General features: G+C 44.4%; 1 long non-coding RNA gene across 1 annotated transcript in view; it reads right to left on the bottom strand.

The window, feature by feature from the left end:
* Nucleotides 1-12,697: 12,697 nt before the first annotated feature.
* Nucleotides 12,698-27,543, bottom strand: part of LOC138853342 (uncharacterized) — a 415,781-nt gene continuing 400,935 nt past the window's right edge. Inside the window, exon 3 of the long non-coding RNA XR_011392545.1 lies at nucleotides 12,698-12,784. This is a non-coding gene — a long non-coding RNA (uncharacterized lncRNA). The remainder of the gene's footprint in view (nucleotides 12,785-27,543) is intronic.

The raw sequence follows: 27,543 nt of genomic DNA, 5'->3' as shown, positions 1-27,543 counted from the left end.
TCTGTCCCTGACTTTCGCTTGGCTGATTTCATAGGACTGAAAAATTACTTAGGTGGGCTGAACTGGAATGACCTGACTAAGGGTCAGGTAGGTGGTGATGGTTGCCGATATGACGCTTTCCAGGGCATAGTTCTAGCTGCTCAGTCAAATTATGTTCCAAATTGGGAAATCAGATCAAACAAAAATGATCCTAAATGGATGAACAATAGATTAAAATATCTGATTGGTCAAAAGAGAGGCATATATAGGCAAATCAAAAGAGGAGAGGGGCAATTAAGAAATCGATATATTCAGTTAAAGAGAGAAATAAAAAAGGGAATTAGAAAAGCAAAAAGAGATTATGAGGTTAAAGTTGCAAGGGAATCGAAGACTAACCCAAAAGGATTCTTTCAGGTATACAGAAGTAAGATCAGGGACAAGATAGGCCCACTCAAAAATTCCTCGCGTCAGCTCACTGACAGTGATAAGGAAATGTGTAGAATTTTTAACACATACTTCCTCTGTTTTTGCACAGGAGGATACCAGCGATATTCCAGAAATGATAAATTATGTAGAACAGGACGATAATAAACTGTGCACGATTAGGGTAACAAGTGACATGGTCATTAGGCAAATAGATAAATTAAAACCTAACAAATCCCCAGGCCCTGATGAACTGTATGCAAGGGTTCTAAAGGAATGTAAAGAGGAGCTTAGCAAACCTTTGGCTAATCTTTTCAACATATCATTACAAACTGGCATGGTGCCAGATAAGTGGAAAATGGCAAATGTGATACCTATTTTCAAAGCAGGTGACAGGTCCTTAACTTCGAACTATAGACCAATAAGCCTAACCTCCATAGTGGGAAAATTTGTGGAATCAATAATTGCCGAGACGGTTCGTGGCCACCTTGAAAAGCATAAATTAATCAACGAATCTCAGCATGGTTTTACAAAGGGGCGTTCCTGCCTTACGAATTTGTTAACTTTTTTCACTAAGGTATTTGAGGAGGTAGATCATGGTAATGAATATGATATTGTGTATATGGACTTCAGTAAGGCTTTTGACAGGGTCCCACATCAGAGACTGTTGAGGAAAATTAAAGCACATGGAATAGGAGGAGAAATTTTTTCCTGGATAGAGGCATGGTTGACAAATAGGCAGCAGAGAGTTTGCATAAATGGGGAGAAATCAGAGTGGGGAAGCGTCACGAGCGGTGTTCCACAGGGGTCAGTGTTGGGCCCCCTGCTGTTCACAATCTACATAAACGACATAGATGAGGGCATAAAGAGCGACATCAGCAAGTTTGCCGATGACACCAAAATAGGCCGTCGAATTCATTCTGACGAGGACATTAGAGCACTCCAGGAAGATTTGGATAGACTGATGCAGTGGTCGGAGAAGTGGCAGATGCAGATTAATATAGACAAATGCAAAGTTCTAAATGTTGGACAGGACAATAACCATGCCACATATAAACTAAATAATGTAGATCTTAATATTACGGATTGCGAAAAAGATTTAGGAGTTCTGGTTAGCAGTAATCTGAAACCAAGACAACAGTGCATAAGCGTTCGCAATAAAGCTAATAGAATCCTTGGCTTCATATCAAGAAGCATAAATAATAGGAGTCCTCAGGTTGTTCTTCAACTCTATACATCCTTGGTTAGGCCTCATTTAGATTATGCTGCACAGTTTTGGTCACCGTATTACAGAATGGATATAAATGCTCTGGAAAATGTACAAAGGAGGATGACAAAGTTGATCTCATGTATCAGAAACCTTCCCTATGAGGATAGACTAAGGGCCCTAAATAAGCACTCTCTAGAAAGACGTAGAATTAGGGGGGATATGATTGAGGTGTATAAGTGGAAGACAGAAATAAATAAAGGGGATGTAAATAGTGTGCTGAAAATATCTAGCCTAGACAGGACTCGCAGCAATGGTTTTAAGTTGGAAAAATTCAGATTCAGGAAGGATATAGGAAAGTACTGGTTTGGTAATAGAGTTGTGGATGAGTGGAACAAACGCCCAAGTACAGTTATAGAGGCCAGAACGTTGTGTAGCTTTAAAAATAGGTTGGATATATACATGAGTGGATGTGGGTGGGTGTGAGTTGGACCTGATAGCTTGTGCTACCAGATCGGTTGCGGTGTTCCTCCCTTAAGTCAATGTGACCTGACCTGACTAGGTTGGGTGCATTGGCTTAAACCGGTGGGAGACTTGGACCTCCCTCGCATGGGCCAGTAGGCCTGCTGCAGTGTTCCTTCGTTCTTATGTTCTTAAGTCATAAATACCCTCTAACCCCATAAAATACAAACGCATGACCACCCCAGGCTTCATTCTGCTCTCATGGTCTGAGCAGTATCTGTTCGTTGTTTTACGATATACTTTCAAAGTATAGTAACATACCCGACACTGAAGCAGGTGTCTTCTTATTACACTGAATGGGAAACAAGGAGAGGCCAAGACACACCAGTCAACCAGTGTAAATATGCATGTCGCACTGTCAACAAAAATAATGCATGTGTCATACATAGAAATACTGATGGAAATCTTACAAAGAGAAATGAAACTAATTTAACCATGAAAAAAAGGACCAGCATAGAAGCCGTTTTTAAAATCTATCGTAATAGGTCTTAGCAATACAGCTGTTCAGAAGACTGTGAGCTTCAGAGTATCAAAAGTTCAGGGCAAGATAATCTTAAAAAGCACGACCGTCAGGTGACCTCACACATCATACCACATATGACTTAACCACATCTGAACAGAGAGCGATGGTAAAAAGAACCTATAAGGAGGTAGAAGGGAGAGAAGAGGCAGGGAGGTTCCGCACTTCCCTGTCTTTGAAGGGAACTGTAGTGCCTCCCTAAACCCCCCAGGAGTGTTTCAGGTTCGGTAATCCTTTCCATGAGAATGGTGATGAAATTAATTTATGTGTGAGGAAACACATGGGTGGGGGAAGGAGGTGACGTGGGAATATGGGGAGATGGAAAAGGTGTGAGTGGAACTTAAGAAATAGGGAAATGGGGAAACGGGTGAGGTAAGATGAGAAAATTAAAACTAGACGAAAATCGAATCCGAGGCTATTTATGGTTGTTAGGTAAGACACATATGCAACAGTTAGGTATCTTTATTTTGAAACGTTTCGCCTACACAGTAGGCTTCTTCAGTCGAGTACAGAAAAGTTGATAGAAGCAGAAGATACTTGAAGACGATGTAATCAGTCCATCACCCTTAAAGTTTTGAGGTGGTCAGTCCCTCAGTCTGGAGAAGAGCATTGTTCCGTTGTCTGAAACAATATGAAGTTGAAGTGACAGAATCGGGCCTTATATAGTGCCAGGAGGTGAGACGTAGGTTGATTTGGGAGGGCAGGTCCTTCTCAAACCCAGCCGTTCTCACTAGTAGAGGTTGTCGAAGTAGATGGTCTGTACCAAGATACCCTTGGTACAGACCATCTACTTCGACAACCTCTACTAGTGAGAACGGCTGGGTTTGAGAAGGACCTGCCCTCCCAAATCAACCTACGTCTCACCCGTTTCAAAATAAAGATACCTAACTGTTGCATATGTGTCTTACCTAACAATCTGTCGGTATTTTATACCATTTTAATGAGGCTATTTATGCTTACCATCCGCCATTGCAATGCTGCACTGGGTTTTATATACATTTTTATATTTTTTCTATATTTGCAACACTTGGGTATCTTTAATATATCATTAAAGATACCCAAGTGATGCACATCACCTGGGATGCTTTACAGTTATGATATGAGATGGGAAGTACAGTGTCTACGCTCTGAAGGAGGTATGTTAACGCTGCAATTTTATATATATATATATATATATATATATATATATATATATATATATATATATATATATATATATATATATATATATATATATATATATACACACACACACGCACGCACGCACGCACACACACACACACGCACGCGCGCGCACGCACACACACACACACACACACACACACACACACACAGACACACACACACACACACACACACACACACACACACACACACACACACACACACACACACACACGATCACAGCAGGACTCGAACCTGCAAACTCTGTATCAAAGTCTACAGTACTTTACCACGTAGCCAGACCCCAGATAAGTATGGGTGCCTAGCCATAGCTAGATGATGTTACCCCATACCCCGAGGCACCTGGCTTGTTTTCAAAGTTATTTCATCAAATCCTGCCACATGCAGTGGACAACGAAAGAGATTTGAAATGCTTAACAATTCGCAAACAGATGAAATTATTTACACACACACACACACACACACACACACACACACACCCACACACACACACACACACACATCTATATATATATATATATATATATATATATATATATATATATATATATATATATATCAACAAGACGGCCGTCTCCCACCGAGGCAGGGTGACCCAAAAAGAAAAAGAAAGAAAATCCCCAAAAAGAAATACTTTCATCATCATTCAACACTTTCACCTCACTCACACATAATCACTGTTTTTGCAGAGGTGCCCAGAATACAACAGTTTAGAAGTATATACGTATAAAAATACACAATATATCCCTCCAAACTACCAATATTTCAAACCCCTCCTTTAGAGTGCAGGCATTGTACTTCCCATTTCGAAGACTCAAGTCCGGTTATATAAAATAACCGGTTTCCCTGAATCCCTTCACTAAATATTACCCTGCTCGCACTCCAACAGCTATTCAGGTCCCAAATACCATTTGTCTCTATTCACTCCTATCTAACACGCTCACGCACGCTTGTTGGAAGTCCAAGCCCCTCGCCCACAACACCTCTTTTACCCCCTCCCTCCAACCCCTACCCCGCCTTCCTTCCCCTAGAGATTTATACACTCTCCATGTCATTCTACTTTGATCCATTCTCTCTAAATGACCAAACCACCTCAACAACCCTTCTTCTGCCCTCTGACTAATACTTTTATTAACTCCACACCTTTTCCTAATTTCCACACTCCGAATTTTCTGCATAATATTTACACCACACATTGCCCTTAGACAGGACATCTCCACTGCCTCCAACCGTCTCCTCGCTGCTGCATTTACCACCCAAGCTTCGCATCCATATAAGAGTGTTGGTACTACTATACTTTCATACATTCCCTTCTTTGCCTCCATAGATAACATTTTTTGCCTCCACATATACCTCAATGCACCACTCACCTTTTTTACTTCATCAATTCTATGATTAATCTTGTAGAATGTACATTCTACAAGATTGATGAACTGAACACATCGACTCCAGGCTGAGGGACTGATTACCTCAAACTCCTCCTCTCCTTACACCCTCTGCTTTGTATTGGACTGATGAAGCCACTGTGTGGCGAAACGTTTCTTGAATAAAGATTCCCATATGTTGCATAAGTGTCTCAATCTTCAACCATGGTGACATTACACATCCCTGTCTAAGACCTACTTTTACCGGGAAATAGTCTCCCTCTCTTCTACACACCCTAACCTGAGCCTCACTATCCTCATAAAAACTCTTTACAGCATTTAGTAACTTACCACCTATACCATATACTTGCAAAATCTGCCACATTGCTTCCTTATCCACTCTATGATATGCCTTTTCTAAATCCATAACTGCAATAAAAACTTCCCTACCTTTATCTAAATACTGCTCACATAAATGCTTCAATGTAAACACTTGATCTACACATCCCCTCCCCACTCTAAAACCTCCTTGCTCATCCGCAATTCTACATTCTGTCTTACCTCTAATTCTTTCAATAACCCTACCGTACACTTTTCCTGGTATACTCGGTAAACTTATTCCTCTATAATTTTTACAATCTCTTTTGTCCCCCTTCCCTTTATATAAAGGGACTATACATGCTCTCCGCCAATCCCTAGGTACCTTCCCCTCTTTCATACATTTATTAAACAAAAATACCAAAAATTCCAACACTATATTACCCCCTGCTTTTAACATTTCTGTCATGGTCCCGTCAGTTCCAGCTGCTTTATCCCCTTTCATTCTACGTAATGCCTCACGCACCTCCCCCACACTCACATCCTGCTCTTCTTCACTCCTGAAAGATGGTATACCTCCCTGGCCAGTGCATGAAATTACCGCCTCCCTTCCTTCGTCGACATTTAAAAGTTCCTCAAAATACTCTCGCCATCTACCCAAAACCTCCATCTCTCTATCTACTAACTCTCCTACTCTTTAACTGACAAATCCATTTGTTCCCTAGGCTTTCTTAACTTGTTTAACTCATTCCAAAATTTTTTCTTATTTTCATAATTTCTTGACAGTGCCTCTCCCACTCCACCATCCGCTCTCCTTTTGCACTCTCTCACCACTCTCTTAACCTTTCTTTTACTCTCCATATACTCTACTCTTCTTATAGCACTTCTGCTTTGTAAATACCTCTCATAACTTACCTTTTTCTCTTTTATCACACCCTTTACTTCATCATTCCACCAATTACTCCTCTTTCCTCCTGCACCCACCCTCCTATAACCACAAACTTCTGTCCCACATTCTAATACTGCATTTTTAAAACTATTCCAACCCTCTTCAACCCCCCCCCAATACTCATACCTGCACCAGCCCACCTTTCTGCCAATAGTTGCTGTTAAAATAATCAAGGTGCTATTCTCAGGTGCTAAAGTGTAATAAGCTCATTATTTTGCCATTATATTCATTTATTTGATTACCACTTTTTTGTTCACCACAAATTATTTTAGTCCCTTTTATATTGCCTCATTTATTTTAGCTTTAAAGAGCTACCTTAGCTCATATTTTTTACATTTGTTAAAATAATTCAGGCGCCATTTTATAGCTTTAGAATATTTACTTTGTCTTATACTTAATTTTAACTATAGATTCACTATAAATCTTATGATAACAAGCATTGATACTGACACCAACCTCTTATCTAATGACTTAAATTAATCAAACAGTAACTGTAATTACTACACAGCAGAACAATCAAAGGCACTTCTCAGAGCCAACAACAACATAACTGTCTTTAACTACAGTATCAGATCTTTAAGCAAACATTACGATGACCTCATAGCATTACTAAATTCCCTGCATGCCAGTATGTCCATCATTACTCTCACCGAAACCTGGCTAAAGCCTGATACTACAGATGTCTATGCGATTCCTGGTTACACAGCCATACACAACCATACACAGAGAAGGCTACTTACTCTGTGCTAGGTGGTGCTAATAGATGCGAGTTAGAGGTTCTGTTAGCTGGTCTGCACATCTACTTAGTTGATAAATTAGACACATGTGCAACTCTTGGGTTTATCTGGAGTTTATCTGGAGAGAGTTCCGGGGGTCAACGCCCCCGCGGCCCGGTCTGTGACCAGGCCTCCTTAGGTCAGTGTCCCAGGATGCGACCCACACCAGTCGACTAACACCCAGGTACCCATTTTACTGATGGGGAACATAGACAACAGGTGGAAAGAAACACGTCCAATGTTTCTACTCTGGCTGGGAATCGAACCCAGGCCCTCACCGTGTGAAGCGAGAGCGTTAACCACACAGTGGCTTCATCAGTCCATACGTAGGATAAACTTGAAGAACAGGAGGAGAATGAGGTAATCAGTCCCTCAACCTTGAGTCGATGTGTTCAGTCCATCAATCTTGAATAGAATACGGCATATGAGCGGAGAAGCAGCACCTCATTCTCCTCCTGTTCTTCAAGTTTCTCGTATGTATGGACTGATGAAGCCACTGTGTGGCGAAACGTTTCCTCAATAAAGATACCCAAGAGTTGCACATGTGTCTAATTTATCAACTTGTCGGTTCTCTGAACCATTCATCTACAAACATCTACTTAGTAATCTTGTTCTCAACTTATCTGGGCCCACAGCCTTTTCTTGGTCCAACGATTTAAGGGGAAAATACACCTCATCCTGCCTTATTGTCACCACTGACAACTTTGACACATTGTTAGGTAAGACACATATGCAACAGTTAGGTATCTTTATTTCGAAACGTTTCGCCTACACAGTAGGCTTCTTCAGTCGAGTACAGAAAGGTTGATAGAAGCAGAAGATACTTGAAGACGATGTAATCAATCCATCACCCTTAAAGTTTTGAGGTGGTCAGTCCCTCAGTCTGGAGAAGAGCATTGTTCCGTTGTCTGAAACAATATGAAGTTGAAGTGACAGAATGGGGCCTTTATATAGTGCCAGGAGGTGAGACGTAGGTTGCTCTGGGAGGGCAGGTCCTTCTCAAACCCAGCCGTTCTCACTAGTAGAGGTTGTCGAAGTGGTCTGTACCAAGATACCCTTGTGTTGCAGTGTCTGACAGAATGAACATTAAAATGGTATGAAATACCGACAGATTGTTAGGTAAGACACATATGCAACAGTTAGGTATCTTTATTTCGAAACGTTTCGCCTACACAGTAGGCTTCTTCAGTCGAGTACAGAAAGGTTGATAGAAGCAGAAGATACTTGAAGACGATGTAATCAGTCCATCACCCTTAAAGTATTGAGGTGGTCAGTCCCTCAGTCTGGAGAAGAGCATTGTTCCGTTGTCTGAAACAATATGAAGTTGAAGTGACAGAATGGGGCCTTTATATAGTGCCAGGAGGTGAGACGTAGGTTGCTCTGGGAGGGCAGGTCCTTCTCAAACCCAGCCGTTCTCACTAGTAGAGGTTGTCGAAGTGGTCTGTAACAAGATACCCTTGTGTTGCAGTGTCTGACAGAATGAACATTAAAATGGTATGAAATACCGACAGATTGTTAGGTTCATTCTGTCAGACACTGCAACACAAGGGTATCTTGGTACAGACCACTTCGACAACCTCTACTAGTGAGAACGGCTGGGTTTGAGAAGGACCTGCCCTCCCAGAGCAACCTACGTCTCACCTCCTGGCACTATATAAAGGCCCCATTCTGTCACTTCAACTTCATATTGTTTCAGACAACGGAACAATGCTCTTCTCCAGACTGAGGGACTGACCACCTCAAAACTTTAAGGGTGATGGACTGATTACATCGTCTTCAAGTATCTTCTGCTTCTATCAACCTTTCTGTACTCGACTGAAGAAGCCTACTGTGTAGGCGAAACGTTTCGAAATAAAGATACCTAACTGTTGCATATGTGTCTTACCTAACAATCTGTCGGTATTTCATACCATTTTAATGTTCAACTTTGACACAGTTCTTGCGGCTAGCCAAGGAGGAACTTGTATCTTGGCAGCAAAGTGTTCAGCAAAGAGGTTAGTTCTGATGTGTGTATATAAGCATATAAATACACACACACACACTCAGCGGCCACTTTGTTAGGTACACTTTTCTAGGGCAGGACAGGATTCCCCCAGTGCCCCAAAGCAGTCTACATTCTTCGTGGCATGGATTCAACAAGGTGCTGGAAACATTCCTTAGAGATTAAAATCCATGTTGACATGATAGCAACATGCAGTTTGCTGCAGATTTATCGATTGCAAATTCATAATGCGAATCTCCCGTTCCAACACATCCCAAAAGTTTATGACAAATTCTCCCCCTTCTGTCTGTTCTGTTCTGTTTTAGGTTCGCCGGTATAATCGCCCGGCATGGGACCAGCTGTTCCCAGGCCTTGCCCCATTCTCCTCCTCGACAGGGCTCGGAGGGAGAAGCTAGGAGCCTTGCACTGCTACAAACCCCGCCCACAGTAGGTTCGAAGGGTGTGGCAGCTGCATAGCAGCAGACGATGTCAGGAGGTGCAAAGGCAGCAAGCACTACAGGATCCTTTTGGAGCCACACCCCAGCTTTGGGCCGAAGCCTGAGCGCTGGGGAAGCTCAAGAATGCCTCTTGCTGTGAGTGTTGCTGCTGCTACTTGTCCGTTGCACTCTCCTGTCCTTCTGCCTGTAAGTCACATCAGAAATCGTGGTTCCTCAGATCAGGCGATGTTTTTCCAATCTTTAACTGTCCAGTTTTGGTGAACTTGTGCCCACTGTAGCCTCAATTTTCTGCTTTTAGCTCACAGGAGTGAAACCCAGTGTAATCTTCTGCTGTTGTAGCCCATCCACTTCAAGATTTGACGTGTTATGCATTCATATATGTCTTCTGCATACTACTGTTGTAACTACTGGTCAGATTAGTTATTGTTGCATTCCTGTGAACTTAAACTAATACGACTTATTGGATGTTTTGTGTTTTTCACGCCATTCTCTGTTAAATCTAAAGATTGGGCATGGAAATCCCAGATCAACAGTTTTTGAGATACTCAAATCATTTCGTGGTCAAAGTCACTTAGACCTCATTTCCTCACCACTTTAATGGTTTTTGGTCTGAACAACAACTGTACTTCTTGATTGTGTCTGCATGATGTGATGCACTGAGGTGCTGCCACGTGACTGAATGATTAGATATTTGCATTAAAGAGCAGGTGCACCATTAAAAGTGGTCAAGCAAGTATGTTCCCAAAATACGTCTTCACTTGGAGTGAGTCAGTGAGGGAGGGAGAGAGATAGATGGAGGGAGAGACAAGGATATCGGAAGTGCTCCCAGGCACACCAGCGCCCACAGCCAGAAGGATGAATATTATAGAATTAGAAAAATCTCACAAGCATTGATATTGCAATAATCTAAACGAAATAAACGTGGCAATAATAAAAAAATTCGGTCACACCCCGCTATGATATCAGTAACTCTACATATATAAAAATATTGTCCGTGATATAGTAGTCACTGGCAATAATGGGGTAACAACCCACGGGCCAGGTCCATTTAAATTAAGGGGGGTCCCCTTTAAATGTTAACGTTTTCTCGTCCCCCCTTTAAATGGACCTGGCCCGTGGGTGGCTACCCCATTATTGCCAGTGACTTCTATAACATAGCGGGATGTGGCCGAATTTTTTATTATTGCCACGTTAATTTCGTTTAGGTTATTGCAATATAAATGCTTGTGAGATTTTTTTAATGCTATAATATTCATCCTTCTGGCTATGGGTGCTGGTGTTCCTTGGGGCACTTCCGATATCCCTGTCTCTCTCTATCTCTCTCTCCCTTCCTTACTGACTCACTCTATGTGAAGACGTCGTTTGGGAACGTACTTGCTTGAACATCCTCATCTTTTCTGCAATTTTGCAAGCTCCTGATGATGTGTTGATTGCAGCACGAAAGGCCTAGAGATATCATTCTACTTCCTCCATGGTTGTTTTGCACACACACACATACACACACACACACACACACACACACACACACACACACACACACACACACACACACACACACACACACATATATATATATATATATATATATATATATATATATATATATATATATATATATATATATATATATATAAAATGTATACGTGTGTAAATACATATATATATATATACACACTTCAGAACCAAATGCGAGTCAGGGATGCATCACAGGGATTAGTGGCAGAGAGGCGGGACAGAAGCTGAGGATTGGACCACACAGATGTAGTTAAGCAAGCATAGCTGGGTTATCACACACACACACACACACACACACACACACACACAGCTCGGTGCTGCTGGGCTTAATCCTGCACGGTTGAGGATACAGCAATAGGAGTGTTTAGCGAGGGTTGCTGCTGGTATTGTTTAACATGGTTGCAATACACACACACACACATATACACGTACATACACACAAGCTTTCCTCCCCTCACGTCTACAATACCTCGCCTATTCATACATCCCTGATACACACATTTTTCCAGCATCTTTATGCTCCCTTCTCTCTGCTCTTCACTTAACTCTTTTGTCATTGAAAAAGATTCATATGAATCATTTTTTTTCTTAAGACACTGAAAAAAGTTGCTAAAAAAGCAGTTGACAACAGCCAGATTTACTAAGGGAAAGAATTCAGTTTGAAATTATTTTATTCCAAGATATAATTTTTTTTAGGAATCACTCAAAAAGATGAATCACAATACCTATTTCTGTATGTTTATATATATATGCATGCACAGTACATATGTATGTATATACGTATGTATGCATTAGGTATATATGTGTTTGTGTATATTTCGCCTGCTCTTGCGAATTCCTTGCATATATATATATATATATATATATATATATATATATATATATATATATATATATATATATATATATATATATATATATATATATATATATATATATATATATATATATATATATATATATATATATATTTATATATATATATATATATATATATTTATATATATATATATATATATATATATATATATATATATATATATATATATATATATATATATATATATATATATATATATATATAATGTGTGTGTGTGTGTGTGTGTGTGTATCGTGCAGAATATGTAAAACTTGCAATTGTGACTTAAATAGCAACGCTCTTCTTGCCGAATAAGACAAGCGTAAATTTGGGTATGCAATAATTTGGCAAAAATCATTCTGAACCTAATGAAAATAATATATTTCATTGTGTTTGTTTATTATTAAATTATTGTAAACTTATCTAAAATACATTTGGTTGGAGTAGGCTAAAATAAATTGCGCTAGTAACAATGTTAGGTAAATTTTCTAAGGTTATTTTGATACATAATTATTATTTTTTATTTTAACATAAATGAAAAAACACATCTTTAAACGTATAAGAGAAAATTTTAGAAAAGACTTAATTTTAAATGAGTTTTTGCTAATTGACCAGTTTTACCTAATCGGCGCGACATATACATATACAGAGAGAGAAAAAGAGAGAAAGGCAGTAGGACTTACCAATCTCAGCCACACATTCGACTTCATGATCTGGTTCTTCTCGTTCTGAAAAGGGAAAGAGAAAATATATTGGAGCAGTCACCTATCAGACTCGCACCTGCATAATTACCACAGTTTAAAAACGTCATGCCTGTATGTTCAACCCACCTGTATGTTCAACCCACCTGTATGTTCAACCCACCTGTATGTTCAACCCACCTGTATGTTCAACCCACCTGTATGTTCAACCCACCTGTATGTTCAACCCACCTGTATGTTCAACCCACCTGCATGTTCAACCCACCTGCATGTTCAACCCACTATTACTACTAAAACCGCTCGCATGATTAATCAATTAATCAAGAATTGGTTGGCATGATCGACCCATCAATATGCCAAAAGTTCTCATGATTAACCTAATACTGTCTCCATCCCTGGAGTGACTGACCAGGTTGCAGTATGAAAATGTTATGTAATGTTGCGATATCAAGTGAACAGGTTTAGAATATTGTTTGGCAAAGTGTATTGCAAACACATGTCACGTACCGCTGAAACAAACACATGTCACGTACCGCTGAAACAAACACATGTCACGTACCGCTGAAACAAACACATGTCACGTACCGCTGAAACAAACAAGATTAACAATTGTTCTGCAATAACAACAACAACATCAATTACTACTATTACTACTGCTACTACTAATACTTCTATTACTCATATTACTAGTTCTACTACTTTTACTACTACTACTACTACTGCTGCTGCTACTACTACTGCTGCTGCTGCTACTTCTACTACTATTACTACTATTACTACTACTTCTATTACTTATATTACTACTACTACAACTACTATTACTACTACTGCTGCTACTATTACTACTACATCTATTATTACTACTACTACTACTACTACTACTGACAATGATAATAATATGGTAATGAAGAAGAAGAAGAAGTTGTACAATACTACATTTGTTGTGATGATGATGATGATGATGATGATGATGATGATGATGATGATGATGATGATGATGATGATGATGATGATGATGATGATGATGATGATGATGATGATGATGATAGTGGGTTATTGAGAACACCTTCGGCTACTTGCATTATTTTTGTAATTAAAATTGGCTGCGCTAGCATAATGCTGCTGCCTTTTTAATCAGATATTTACATTTGAGAGACACCTGCAGCGCACTGTTTCCCTTTTCTGTGTAGTTACATTATTACTACACCAACACTGTGCTGCTAACCTTATTATACGTCACAGAGGGAACAATAGCTAATGTCGACTAGCGAAGTGGTGTTATAAGACTGCTTCAAATAGCAAACAACAGAAACACCAAATCGCAAATGCAGATTTTGCTATATCAAGTATTATGTCCCGTCCAGCATGTCAGCTTGCGCTTGACACCAAGTTGTCACTATCTGAACGCCACCAAAATTCTCCCTCGCCCATTTGTCCCTGCGGAAGCGGACTATTAGGAATGTGACGAACCTATCTCGTGCATAAACTCTCCTACGTACTCCAAGAGGTCTAGGTTGAAACAGAAGCGAAAATGCAGCGTAATGTGAGCCTTTACCCTGTGTCCATTGTGTCGGTATTTTAGATCATTGCTCTCTCTGCCTTATTTGTGTAAAATGTATTTACTACATAGGTCTTCATAGATTCAATTGAAATCGTTCTTTCTCTGACTGATTCTTTTCACCAGCTTAGCCTGTTGTAAGATATGCTGGGATGAGGGACAGGCGTTATCGGGAGCCTAGGTTACCTCTGACGCTCGTGGCAGTCAGTGAAACATATCTAGTGTTAAAATCTACCTAGGTTGTAGCTCCTACCTTAGTCACAGCTCCTACTTCAATTACAGTTCCTACCTCAGTTGCAGTTCCTACCTCAGCTGCAATTCCTTCATCAGCTGTAGTTTCTACTTCCATTATATCTTCTACTTCGGCAAACAAAAAAAAAAAAACACATCCTTACCTATCCTTTGTAACACTAGTAAGAAGAATCTCACTTAGAACACCCTTTACAGTTATATATTCTATACTAATACAATAAGTCATCACATAAAATTCAACTCAGTTATTTTTCTCGTATTCAAACTTCCTGATATAGTTTGGCATAATTCGTGATAAACCCAATTTTAAAATTAGTAGTTTTATTTTCATGGATTCCATCTGTTCACTTTGAGTCAAGAATGTATCAGTCCTTAAAATAGGGATTAAAGAAATACATCATCTCTCGGTTCTTATTCTGTTTTCTTTCTCACAATGGCTACCAGAGAGGTAAAAAGAACGACATTTTGATGAGGAGTATCTTCGAGGCACGCTTGTACAAATATTGAAAGATCCCTCGTGATATTCAGATAACCAAGAGTATGTAAAATATTATTGCAAGAAATTGGCCTTTGTAAAAATAAGCCTGAACTGGCTTGTATCTGTTGATCCTGGGTTACAGGAAGTCTGTTTGGTGATTCCTGAATGTTTTAAGCTAGTTTGCCGAATGCAGAAAGTATAAACTGTAGTTAATATGTTAACATTGGAAGGTGTATTATTAATTTGTTGACAAAGAAAAGTGACTAGTCAATTTGTTGACACTGGAAAGTATGTACTCAGTTTATTGGCACTGGAAAGTGAATAGTCAGTTTGTTGACACTGGAAAGTGAGTAGTCAGTTTGTTGACACTGGAAAGTGAGTAGTCAGTTTGTTGACACTGGAAAGTGAGTAGTCAGCTTGTTGGCAATGGAAAGTGAGTAGTCAGTTTGTTGACACTGGAAAGTGAGCAGTTAGTTTGTTGACACTGGAAAGTGAGTAGTCAGCTTGTTGACAATGGAAAGTGAGTAGTCAGTTTGTTGATACTGGAAAGTGAGTAGTCAGTCTGTTGACACTGGAAAGTGAGTAGTCAGTTTGTTGACACTGGAAAGTGACTAGTCAATTTGTTGACACTGGAAAGTGTCTAGTCAATGTGTTGACACTTGTGACTATCCGAAGCGTGTAGACAACAACCCTGATGCGTGTAATGTGTACGGCGAAATTACACAAATTCTCTGACATTACATGGAGAAATTTGGTAACCAGAAGAGTCAATGTCAGTGGAAACTGCTTGGCATCAACGAAGATCCAAACGAAACGATGCGCTTTCATACTTAAGAAAACAAGTGTGGAATCAACCTGATTCAGAGATGAAATGACATTAATATTTTCAAGATATCTAAAATCACAGAGTAACTAACGCCAAAATTAGGTTATATACTGTAGTCAGGTGAGTCGAAGCTTCGACTCATCTGACTACAGTATATAAGCCACGTCTCCGAGCATATACTGTACTTCTTCAAGACTCATGAACTGAACACATCGATTCCAGGCCGAGGGAGCGATTACCTCAAGCTCCTCTTTTTCCACCGTTCTCCTTTGCACTGGACTGATGAAGCCACTGTGTAGCAGAACATTTCCCAAGTAAATATTTCCAAATGTTGCACAAGTGCCTCGTTCTTCAACTTGTCGGTTTTGCAAACTATTTATCACATAAGTTTACCTCATCTAACCTACAAGAACAAACATACAATCTTCATCCGTTGATAGTGTAAATATCGACATTCTGTAACACGTGAGAAAACGAAAGTTCACTTTAGAAAATTGAAAGAGGAGGCGCTTCTTCTGCTTTCTTCACCATCAAATATAATAATTCATTTAAAAGCTAATTCAAAAGATAATGAACGTCATTACAGTCAATTATAAATTCAGGTAACGCAGAGTTAATTGGAAGAACCATGAAGCAGAGTGAGACATGAGGGGCCAGGATCACAGTGATGAGGGGCCAGGATCACAGTGATGAGGGGCCAGGATCACAGTGATGAGGGGCCAGGATCACAGTGAGACATGAGGGGCCAGGATCACAGTGAGACATGAGGGGCCAGGATCACAGTGAGACATGAGGGGCCAGGATCACAGTGAGACATGAGGGGCCAGGATCACAGAGATGAGGGGCCAGGATCACAGTGATGAGGGGCCAGGATCACAGTGATGAGGGGCCAGGATCACAGAGATGAGGGGCCAGGATCACAGAGATGAGGGGCCAGGATCACAGAGATGAGGGGCCAGGATCACAGTGATGAGGGGCCAGGATCACAGTGAGAGATGAGGGGCCAGGATCACAGTGATGAGGGGCCAGGATCACAGTGATGAGGGGCCAGGGTCACAGTGATGAGGGGCCAGGATCACAGTGATGAGGGGCCATTATCACAGTGATGAGGGGCAGGGATCACAGAGATGAGGGGCCAGGATCACAGTGATGAGGGGCCAGGATCACAGAGATGAGGGGCCAGGATCACAGACATGAGGGGCCAGGATCACAGAGATGAGGGGCCAGGATCACAGTGAGAGATGAGGGGCCAGGATCAAAGTGAGAGATGAGGGGCCAGGATCACAGTGAGACATGAGGGGCCAGGATCACAGTGATGAGGGGCCAGGATCACAGTGAGAGATGAAGGGCCAGGATCACAGTGAGAGATGAGGGGCCAGGATCACAGAGATGAGGGGCCAGGATCACAGAGATGAGGGGCCAGCATCACAGAGATGAGGGGCCAGGATCACCGTGAGAGATGAGGGGCCAGGATCACAGTGAGACATGAGGGGCCAGGATCACAGTGAAACATGAGGGGCCAGGATCACAGTGAAACATGAGGGGCAAGGATCACAGTGAGACATGAGGGGCCAGGATCACAGTGAAACATGAGGGGCCAGGATCACAGTGAGACATGAGGGGCCAGGATCACAGTGAGACATGAGGGGCCAGGATCACATTGAGGCATGAGGGGCCAGGATCACAGTGAGACATGAGGGGCCAGGATCACAGTGAAACATGAGGGGCCAGGATCACAGTGAGACATGAGGGGCCAGGATCACAGTGAGGCATGAGGGGCCAGGATCACAGTGAGACATGAGGGGCCAGGATCACAGTGAAACATGAGGGGCCAGGATCACAGTGAGACATGAGGGGCCAGGATCACAGTGAAACATGAGGGGCCAGGATCACAGTGAGACATGAGGGGCCAGGATCACAGTGAGACATGAGGGGCCAGGATCACAGTGAGACATGAGGGGCCAGGATCACAGTGAGACATGAGGGGCCAGGATCACAGTGAGACATGAGGGGCCAGGATCACAGTGAGACATGAGGGGCCAGGATCACAGTGAGACATGAGGGGCCAGGATCACAGTGAGACATGAGGGGCCAGGATCACAGTGAGACATGAGGGGCCAGGATCACAGTGAGACATGAGGGGCCAGGATCACAGTGAGACATGAGGGGCCAGGATCACAGTGAGACATGAGGGGCCAGGATCACAGTGAGACATGAGGGGCCAGGATCACAGTGAGACATGAGATCACAGTGAGGGGCCAGGATCACAGTGAGACATGAGGGGCCAGGATCACAGTGAGACATGAGGGGCCAGGATCACAGTGAGACATGAGGGGCCAGGATCACAGTGAGACATGAGGGGCCAGGATCACAGTGAGACATGAGGGGCCAGGATCACAGTGAGACATGAGGGGCCAGGATCACAGTGAGACATGAGGGGCCAGGATCACAGTGAGACATGAGGGGCCAGGATCACAGTGAGACATGAAAGGCCAGGATCACAGTGAGACATGAGGGGCCAGGATCACAGTGAGACATGAGGGGCCAGGATCACAGTGAGACATGAGGGGCCAGGATCACAGTGAGACATGAGGGGCCAGGATCACAGTGAGACATGAGGGGCCAGGATCACAGTGAGACATGAGGGGCCAGGATCACAGTGAGACATGAGGGGCCAGGATCACAGTGAGACATGAGGGGCCAGGATCACAGTGAGACATGAGGGGCCAGGATTACAGTGAGACATGAGGGGCCAGGATCACAGTGAGACATGAGGGGCCAGGATCACAGTGAGACATGAGGGGCCAGGATCACAGTGAGATATGAGGGGCCAGGATCACAGTGAGACATGAGGGGCCAGGATCACAGTGAGACATGAGGGGCCAGGATCACAGTGAGACATGAGGGGCCAGGATCACAGTGAGACATGAGGGGCCAGGATCACAGTGAGACATGAGGGGGCAGGATCACAGTGAGACATGAGGGGCCAGGATCACAGTGAGACATGAGGGCCAGGATCACAGTGAGACATGAGGGGCCAGGATCACAGTGAGACATGAGGGGCCAGGATCACAGTGAGACATGAGGGGCCAGGATCACAGTGAGACATGAGGGGCCAGGATCACAGTGAGACATGAGGGGCCAGGATCACAGTGAGACATGAGGGGCCAGGATCACAGTGAGACATGAGGGGCCAGGATCACAGTGAGACATGAGGGGCCAGGATCACAGTGAGACATGAGGGGCCAGGATCACAGTGAGACATGAGGGGCCAGGATCACAGTGAGACATGAGGGGCCAGGATCACAGTGAGACATGAGGGGCCAGGATCACAGTGAGACAGGGGCCAGGATCACAGTGAGACATGAGGGGCCAGGATCACAGTGAGACATGAGGGGCCAGGATCACAGTGAGACATGAGGGGCCAGGATCACAGTGAGACATGAGGGGCCAGGATCACAGTGAGACATGAGGGGCCAGGATCACAGTGAGACATGAGAGGCCAGGATCACAGTGAGACATGAGAGGCCTGGATCACAGTGAGACATGAGAGGCCAGGATCACAGTGAGACATGAGAGGCCAGGATCACAGTGAGACATGAGAGGCCAGGATCACAGTGAGACATGAGAGGCCAGGATCACAGTGAGACATGAGGGGCCAGGATCACAGTGAGACATGAGGGGCCAGGATCACAGTGAGACATGAGGGGCCAGGATCACAGTGAGATATGAGGGGCCAGGATCACAGTGAGACATGAGGGGCCAGGATCACAGTGAGACATGAGGGGCCAGGATCACAGTGAGACATGAGGGGCCAGGATCACAGTGAGACATGAGGGGCCAGGATCACAGTGAGACATGAGGGGGCCAGGATCACAGTGAGACATGAGGGGCCAGGATCACAGTGAGACATGAGCGCCAGGATCACAGTGAGAGATGAGGGGCCAGGATCACAGTGAGACATGAGGGGCCAGGATCACAGTGAGACATGAGGGGCCAGGATCACAGTGAGACATGAGGGGCCAGGATCACAGTGAGACATGAGGGGCCAGGATCACAGTGAGACATGAGGGGCCAGGATCACAGTGAGACATGAGGGGCCAGGATCACAGTGAGACATGAGGGGCCAGGATCACAGTGAGACATGAGGGGCCAGGATCACAGTGAGACATGAGGGGCCAGGATCACAGTGAGACATGAGGGGCCAGGATCACAGTGAGACATGAGGGGCCAGGATCACAGTGAGACATGAGGGGCCAGGATCACAGTGAGACATGAGGGGCCAGGATCACAGTGAGACATGAGGGGCCAGGATCACAGTGAGACAGGGGCCAGGATCACAGTGAGACATGAGGGGCCAGGATCACAGTGAGACATGAGGGGCCAGGATCACAGTGAGACATGAGGGGCCAGGATCACAGTGAGACATGAGGGGCCAGGATCACAGTGAGACATGAGGGGCCAGGATCACAGTGAGACATGAGAGGCCAGGATCACAGTGAGACATGAGAGGCCTGGATCACAGTGAGACATGAGAGGCCAGGATCACAGTGAGACATGAGAGGCCAGGATCACAGTGAGACATGAGAGGCCAGGATCACAGTGAGACATGAGAGGCCAGGATCACAGTGAGACATGAGGGGCCAGGATCACAGTGAGACATGAGGGGCCAGGATCACAGTGAGACATGAGGGGCCAGGATCACAGTGAGACATGAGAGGCCAGGATCACAGTGAGACATGAGGGGCCAGGATCACAGTGAGACATGAGGGGCCAGGATCACAGTGAGACATGAGGGGCCAGGATCACAGTGAGACATGAGGGGCCAGGATCACAGTGAGACATGAGGGGCCAGGATCACAGTGAGACATGAGGGGCCAGGATCACAGTGAGACATGAGGGGCCAGGATCACAGTGAGACATGAGGGGCCAGGATCACAGTGAGACATGAGGGGCCAGGATCACAGTGAGACAGGGGCCAGGATCACAGTGAGACCTGAGGCGCCAGGATCACAGTGAGACATGAGGGGCCAGGATCACAGTGAGACATGAGGGGCCAGGATCACAGTGAGACATGAGGGGCCAGGATCACAGTGAGACATGAGGGGCCAGGATCACAGTGAGACATGAGAGGCCAGGATCACAGTGAGACATGAGAGGCCTGGATCACAGTGAGACATGAGAGGCCAGGATCACAGTGAGACATGAGAGGCCAGGATCACAGTGAGACATGAGAGGCCAGGATCACAGTGAGACATGAGAGGCCAGGATCACAGTGAGACATGAGGGGCCAGGATCACAGTGAGACATGAGGGGCCATAATCACAGTGAGACATGAGGGGCCAGGATCACAGTGAGACATGAGAGGCCAGGATCACAGTGAGACATGAGGGGCCAGGATCACAGTGAGACATGAGGGGCCAGGATCACAGTGAGACATGAGAGGCCAGGATCACAGTGAGACATGAGAGGCCAGGATCACAGTGAGACATGAGAGGCCAGGATCACAGTGAGACATGAGAGGCCAGGATCACAGTGAGACATGAGGGGCCAGGATCACAGTGAGACATGAGGGGCCAGGATCACAGTGAGACATGAGGGGCCAGGATCACAGTGAGACATGAGGGGCCAGGATCACAGTGAGACATGAGGGGCCAGGATCACAGTGAGACATGAGGGGCCAGGATCACAGTGAGACATGAGGGGCCAGGATCACAGTGAGACATGAGGGGCCAGGATCACAGTGAGACATGAGGGGCCAGGATCACAGTTGAGACATGAGGGGCCAGGATCACAGTGAGACATGAGGGGCCAGGATCACAGTGAGACATGAGGGGCCAGGATCACAGTGAGACATGAGGGGCCAGGATCACAGTGAGACATGAGGGGCCAGGATCACAGTGAGACATGAGGGGCCAGGATCACAGTGAGACATGAGGGGCCAGGATCACAGTGAGACATGAGGGGCCAGGATCACAGTGAGACGTGAGGGGCCAGGATCACAGTGAGACATGAGGGGCCAGGATCACAGTGAGACATGAGGGGCCAGGATCACAGTGAGACATGAGGGGCCAGGATCACAGTGAGACATGAGGGGCCAGGATCACATGTTTAGCATAGTCAAACAACATAAAGAAACATTTTGTTTATATTTTTTTTACTGAACATTTTGTTAAGTTCAAACATCCTCACCTGTGCACTTTTGAACGACTAGACCAAATTTACTACACCACTGCTAGCCCGCACTACGTACCCCCCCCCCCCACACACACACATAAGAACATAAGAGCGAAGGAACACCGCAGCAGGCCTACTGGTCCATGCGAGGCAGGTCCAAGTCTCCTACCGGCTTAAGCCAATCCACCCAACCTAGTCAGGTCAGGTCATATTGACTTAAGGGAGGAACACGGCAACCGACCTGGTAGCACAAGCTAATCAGGTCCAACTCACACCCACCCACACCCACTCACGTATTTATCCAACCTATTTTTAAAGCTACACAACGTTCTGGCCTCTATAACTGTACTTGGGAGTTTGTTCCACTCATCCACAACTCTATTACCAAACCAGTACTTTCCTATATCCTTCCTGAATCTGAATTTTTCTAACTTAAAACCCATTGCTGCGAGTCCTGTCTAGGCTAGATATTTTCAGCACACTATTTACATCCCCTTTATTTATTCCTGTCTTCCATTTATACACCTCAATCATATCCCCCCTAATTCTACGTCTTTCTAGAGAGTGCAGATTCAGGGCCCTTAGTCTATCCTCATAGGGAAGGTTTCTGAAACATGGGATCAACTTTGTCATCCTCCTTTGTACATTTTCCAGAGCATTTATATCCATTCTGTAATACGCGGTTTGAGCTCGTGTTTTGGCGGTGATTTCTGACTGTACCATAAGGAATAGTGTGGGATATAGGCGTGTGCACGCATAAGAGTGCATATAATCACTTAAACCCTGAAAAAATGAAACATAAGTGATCACTGAAAAGAAAACATAGTAAATAGTGCAAGTGCTAAGTGAGGCCGGGAGAAGGAAGGTGAACGGTCGTGTCAGGCCTAAATAGTGATGCCACACATAATGCAGTGGAGTATTTGAAGAATAAGTGCGACTGAAGACCAGGGAGATAAGAGATATGTATAGATATGTCAGTAAATACAGTGAGTGAAAAAATTAGATGAGCTAGTGACTACAGTGCCTACAGGAAGTTAGAGGAAAAATTATCGAGAAGCATCAAGCATCTTCAACTACTGGGACCCAGAAAGCAACGTTACTCCACTGCCAGCCGCACGTAATATTCACCTAGTTTGAGTTGCATGGGGTCAACAGTACCAGTCTCTAGCTGGAAATTGGGGGTCACTCTCCTCGAGCTATCAGAATTAGAATAAGCAGCATTTACTGGCATTTAATAGAATTTATTGAGGTGTAGGAGAGTTAAGCAGTTAATGAGAGGTAGCGGCACACACACAGGCCAGGCCTAGTATACAGAATTGAACGTAATTTTAAGCACACAAGACAGTACAGTGGGAACCAAGAGATTGGGTACATATGCAGTACATATGCAGTACATACGTGGGAAATAAGGACTGCTTACATAAACACACGCATACACACACACACTAGGTGAGTACAGGATCTGCGGTTAGGCACTTGAATAGCTGTAGCATGCACACACACACACACACACACACACACACACACACACACACACACACACACACACACACACACACACACACATACACACACATACACACACACATACACATACAGGATTTCACACCTTCCTGTGAATTGACCCTCTAACCCTCACTTCTCTCCTCCATCTCTCTTCCTCTCTCTCTTTTCCTATCTCTTCCTCTCCCTCTCTCTCTCTTTCTCTCTTCCTCTCTCTCTCTTCCTATCTCTCTTCCTCTCTCTCTTCCTCTCTCTTCTCCTCTCTCTTCTCCTCTCTCTTCTCTCTTCCTCTCCTCCTCTCTCTCTATCTACCTCTCTCCCTCTCCTCCTCCTCTCTCTCTATCTACCTCTCTCCCTCTCCTCCTCCTCTCTCTCTTCCTCTCTCTTCTTCTCTCTCTTCCTCTCTCTTTTTCCTTCTCACTCTCCCCTCTCTCTCTCTTCCTCTCTCTCTTCCTCTTTTTTTTACACAGGGTTTGACAAGGTTAAGGATCCTTAGCTTTATTGACAAGCTATTTACAGGTTAAGGATTCCTAACTTTATTGAAAAGCTAAGAGCTGTTACCTACATCAGCTCATTTGAAAGCATTTTTATTGTTATGAGACATACAAGTAGGGAACAGGATGAAATTGGAGCCATCTGTGGGCCAACATTTTAATTTGATCAAGTGACTTTATCTCGTTGACATCAGTATGCTGTACGAATGTGTTCCATATTCGAGTCATCCTGGGTATATATGATCTCAGGTGGAGTGATGTTCTGGAGAAGGTTACAGCCAGAGTGAAGTTGCTGCTTTCTGCCCGTCTTGTGGCATAAAAGCTTGTTTCACGCTGTCCTCGAAGTGGATCCAAGTGTGGTATTTTGACAATATTGGCCTTGTACATAACAGTAAGGCCACCCACATCCCTCCTATGTTGAAGGCTCTGCTGAAATGACAGATCTATCTAGGATGGGTCCAGGTGAGAGATGAGACGTCTTGCTCTGTTCTCTACTCTGTCAAGCAGTCGCAGATGAGAGGGGGGGGGGCAGACAAACCAAGAAAGTGGAGCATACTCAAGGTGCGAGCGTACTTGTGCCTCGTACAGAATCTTGCAACCCCTACTGTCAAGTAGATGCGAGATACGGCGAAGTGCTGTAAGCTTCCTGGCTGCCTTGTTTGCAAGATTTACAACATGGTTCTTTATGGTTAGTTTGGAGTCAAATTTCACCCCAAGGATATCAACTTCTTCGCCAGGTGCCAACACCCTCCTATTCATCCTTACTACTGCACCAGCATTATCATCATGGTGCCTAGAGACGATCATCATTTGCATTCTCTCTCTCTCTCTCTCTCTCTCTCTTTCCTTCTCACTCTCCCCTCTTTCTCTTACCTTTCCCCTCTCTCTCTCTTTCTCCTTCTACCCTTCCCTTATCTCTCTGTCTCTTTCTTTCACTAAAAAAAAAGGAAGAAGGAATGAGAAAAAAAAAGTGAAGAAAAAAAATGGATGGGACTCTCAGGGATCAGATGACAATGGTACTGGTAGGGAGGAATGGATGGAGGAGCAGTAGAAAAGGATGGAGCAAGAATGGGAGAGAAAATTAGGAGAGCTTTCTGAAAAAATGGAGAAAGAGCTCTCTGTGAAATGGGAAAAGAGGTTGGAGAAGGAGATGAAGAATTGGGAGGCACAAGTCGAAACTGCAGTAGCCAAGGTAAGGGCCCTAGAATTTGAGGTAAACAGGCTGAAGCAAGTCTCAGGGGCAGTGACCAGAGAAGACACAGCATATGAAGCTGAGAGGCAGAACAGGAAGGAAGGAGATATGAATTATGCTAAGGTCATATCAGCCTGCAAAGAAGGGCCAAGGAGTGAAAGGGAAGAGCAGCTGGGTGCAGATGGAGAGGGAGATAGGTTGAAGGCTGAGGCACAATCAAGGGAGAAAATAACCACATACAGACAGGAACCTGAGTCACTGAGGGAGAGGCAATGGGAGGAGGAAAGGGCAAAATCAGTGTTTATCCATGTCCTTCGGGAGAGAGAGGAAAGGACACACACTGAAAGACGGCAGGAAGAAAGAAAGGAGATTGAGAAAATCATCACAGAAATAGAGGGAGAAGACATGAACGAGATTGTACTCGAAGGGGAGAAACCGACAGATCAAGCTGATTCTCAGGACGGAAACAGTGCGAAACAGGATCCTCCAAGAGAAACCACGGTTGAAATACTTGGAAGAGTACAAGAGGGTGTTCCTAGACAGAGACAGAACACAAACAGAGCGACAGCAGCTGAGGGAGAGGACAAAAAAGCGAAAGGAGCTAGGAAAGGAGACAAGGATGGAATCAGCAGAGGTCAGTCAGAGCAGAACAGAGCAGCAAGGGCAAGCACACACACAACTATCCTCAGAAGCCCACAACCTATCACACCATCCCAACATACACTACCCACAGCTTCCACCCAACCCCCAACCATAGAATCCCGCAGTATGCTACCAGGTCCCCCACCCCCACAGGCTCCCCAAACCACAGTGTTGGAAAGGAAACTGAAGGTATGGTACACAAATGCTGATGGAATAACAAACAAGTGGGAGGACTGGCATGAAAGAGTCAAAGAGGCATCACCGGACATCATAGCACTCACAGAAACCAAGCTTACAGGCATGATAACAGATGCCATCTTTCCAACGGGATACCAGATCCTGAGGAAAGACAGAAGGAACAGGGGGGGTGGAGGAGTGGCACTGCTGATCAAACACCGATGGAATTTTGACGAGCTGGAGAGAGGAGACAGCAGAGAAGAAAGTGATTACATAGCGGGAACGCTTCACTCTGGAGGTCCCAAGGTGGTAATTGCAGTGATGTATAACCCACCACAGAACAGCAGGAGGCCAGGGCAAGAGTATGATGAGAGCAGTAGAGCGATGGTTGAAACACTGGCTGCAGTGGCCAGAAGAGCTCATGCATGCAGGGCAAAGCTCCTGATCATGGGTGACTTTAACCACAAGGAGATCGACTGGGAGAACTTGGAGCCACATGGGGGCCAAGATACATGGAGGGCTAAGATTATGGAGGTGGTACTGGAAAACTTCATGTACCAACACGTAAGGGACACTACAAGAGAGAGAGGAGAGGATGAACCAGCAAGACTGGACTTAGTATTCACCTTGAGTAGTGCAGATATTGAGGACATCACATATGAAAGACCCCTTGGGGCCAGCGATCATGTGGTTTTGAGCTTCGAATACACAGTAGAGCTACAAGTGGAGGGGGAAGCAGGAAGGCCAGGACAAATGACAAAAACTACAAGAAAGGGGACTACACGGGAATGAGGAACTTGCTGAACGAGGTTCAGTGGGACAGAGAACTGGCAGGGAAGCCAGTTAATGAGATGATGGAATATGTAGCAACAATGTGCAAGGAGGCTGAGGAGAGGTTTGTACCCAAGGGAAACAGGAATAATGAAAAATCCAGGATGAGCCCATGGTTCACCCAAAGGTGCAAGGAGGCAAAAACAAAGTGTGCTAGGGAATGGAAGAAATATAGAAGGCAAAGGACCCAGAAGAATAAGGAGAGCAGTCGTAGAGCCAGAAACGAATATGCACAGATAAGAAGGGAGGCCCAACGACAATATGAAAACGACATAGCAGCGAAAGCCAAATCTGACCCGAAGCTGTTGTACAGCCACATCAGGAGGAAAACAACAGTCAAGGACCAGGTAATCAGGCTAAGGAAGGAAGGAGGAGAGACAACAAGAAATGACCGTGAAGTATGTGAGGAACTCAACAAGAGATTCAAAGAAGTATTCACAGAGGAGACAGAAAGGGCTCCAGAAAGGCGGAGAGGTGGGGTACACCACCAGATGCTGGACACAGTACACACAACCGAGGAAGAAGTGAAGAGGCTTCTGAGTGAGCTAGATAGCTCAAAGGCAATGGGGCCAGATAACATCTCTCCATGGGTCCTGAGAGAGGGAGCAGAGGCACTATGTGTACCCCTAACAACAATATTCAATACATCTATCGAA

The sequence above is a fragment of the Cherax quadricarinatus genome, chromosome 2, assembly GCF_038502225.1.
Source record: "Cherax quadricarinatus isolate ZL_2023a chromosome 2, ASM3850222v1, whole genome shotgun sequence".
Taxonomy (NCBI): domain Eukaryota; kingdom Metazoa; phylum Arthropoda; class Malacostraca; order Decapoda; family Parastacidae; genus Cherax; species Cherax quadricarinatus.
This window is presented reverse-complemented; position numbering and strand designations above follow the sequence as displayed.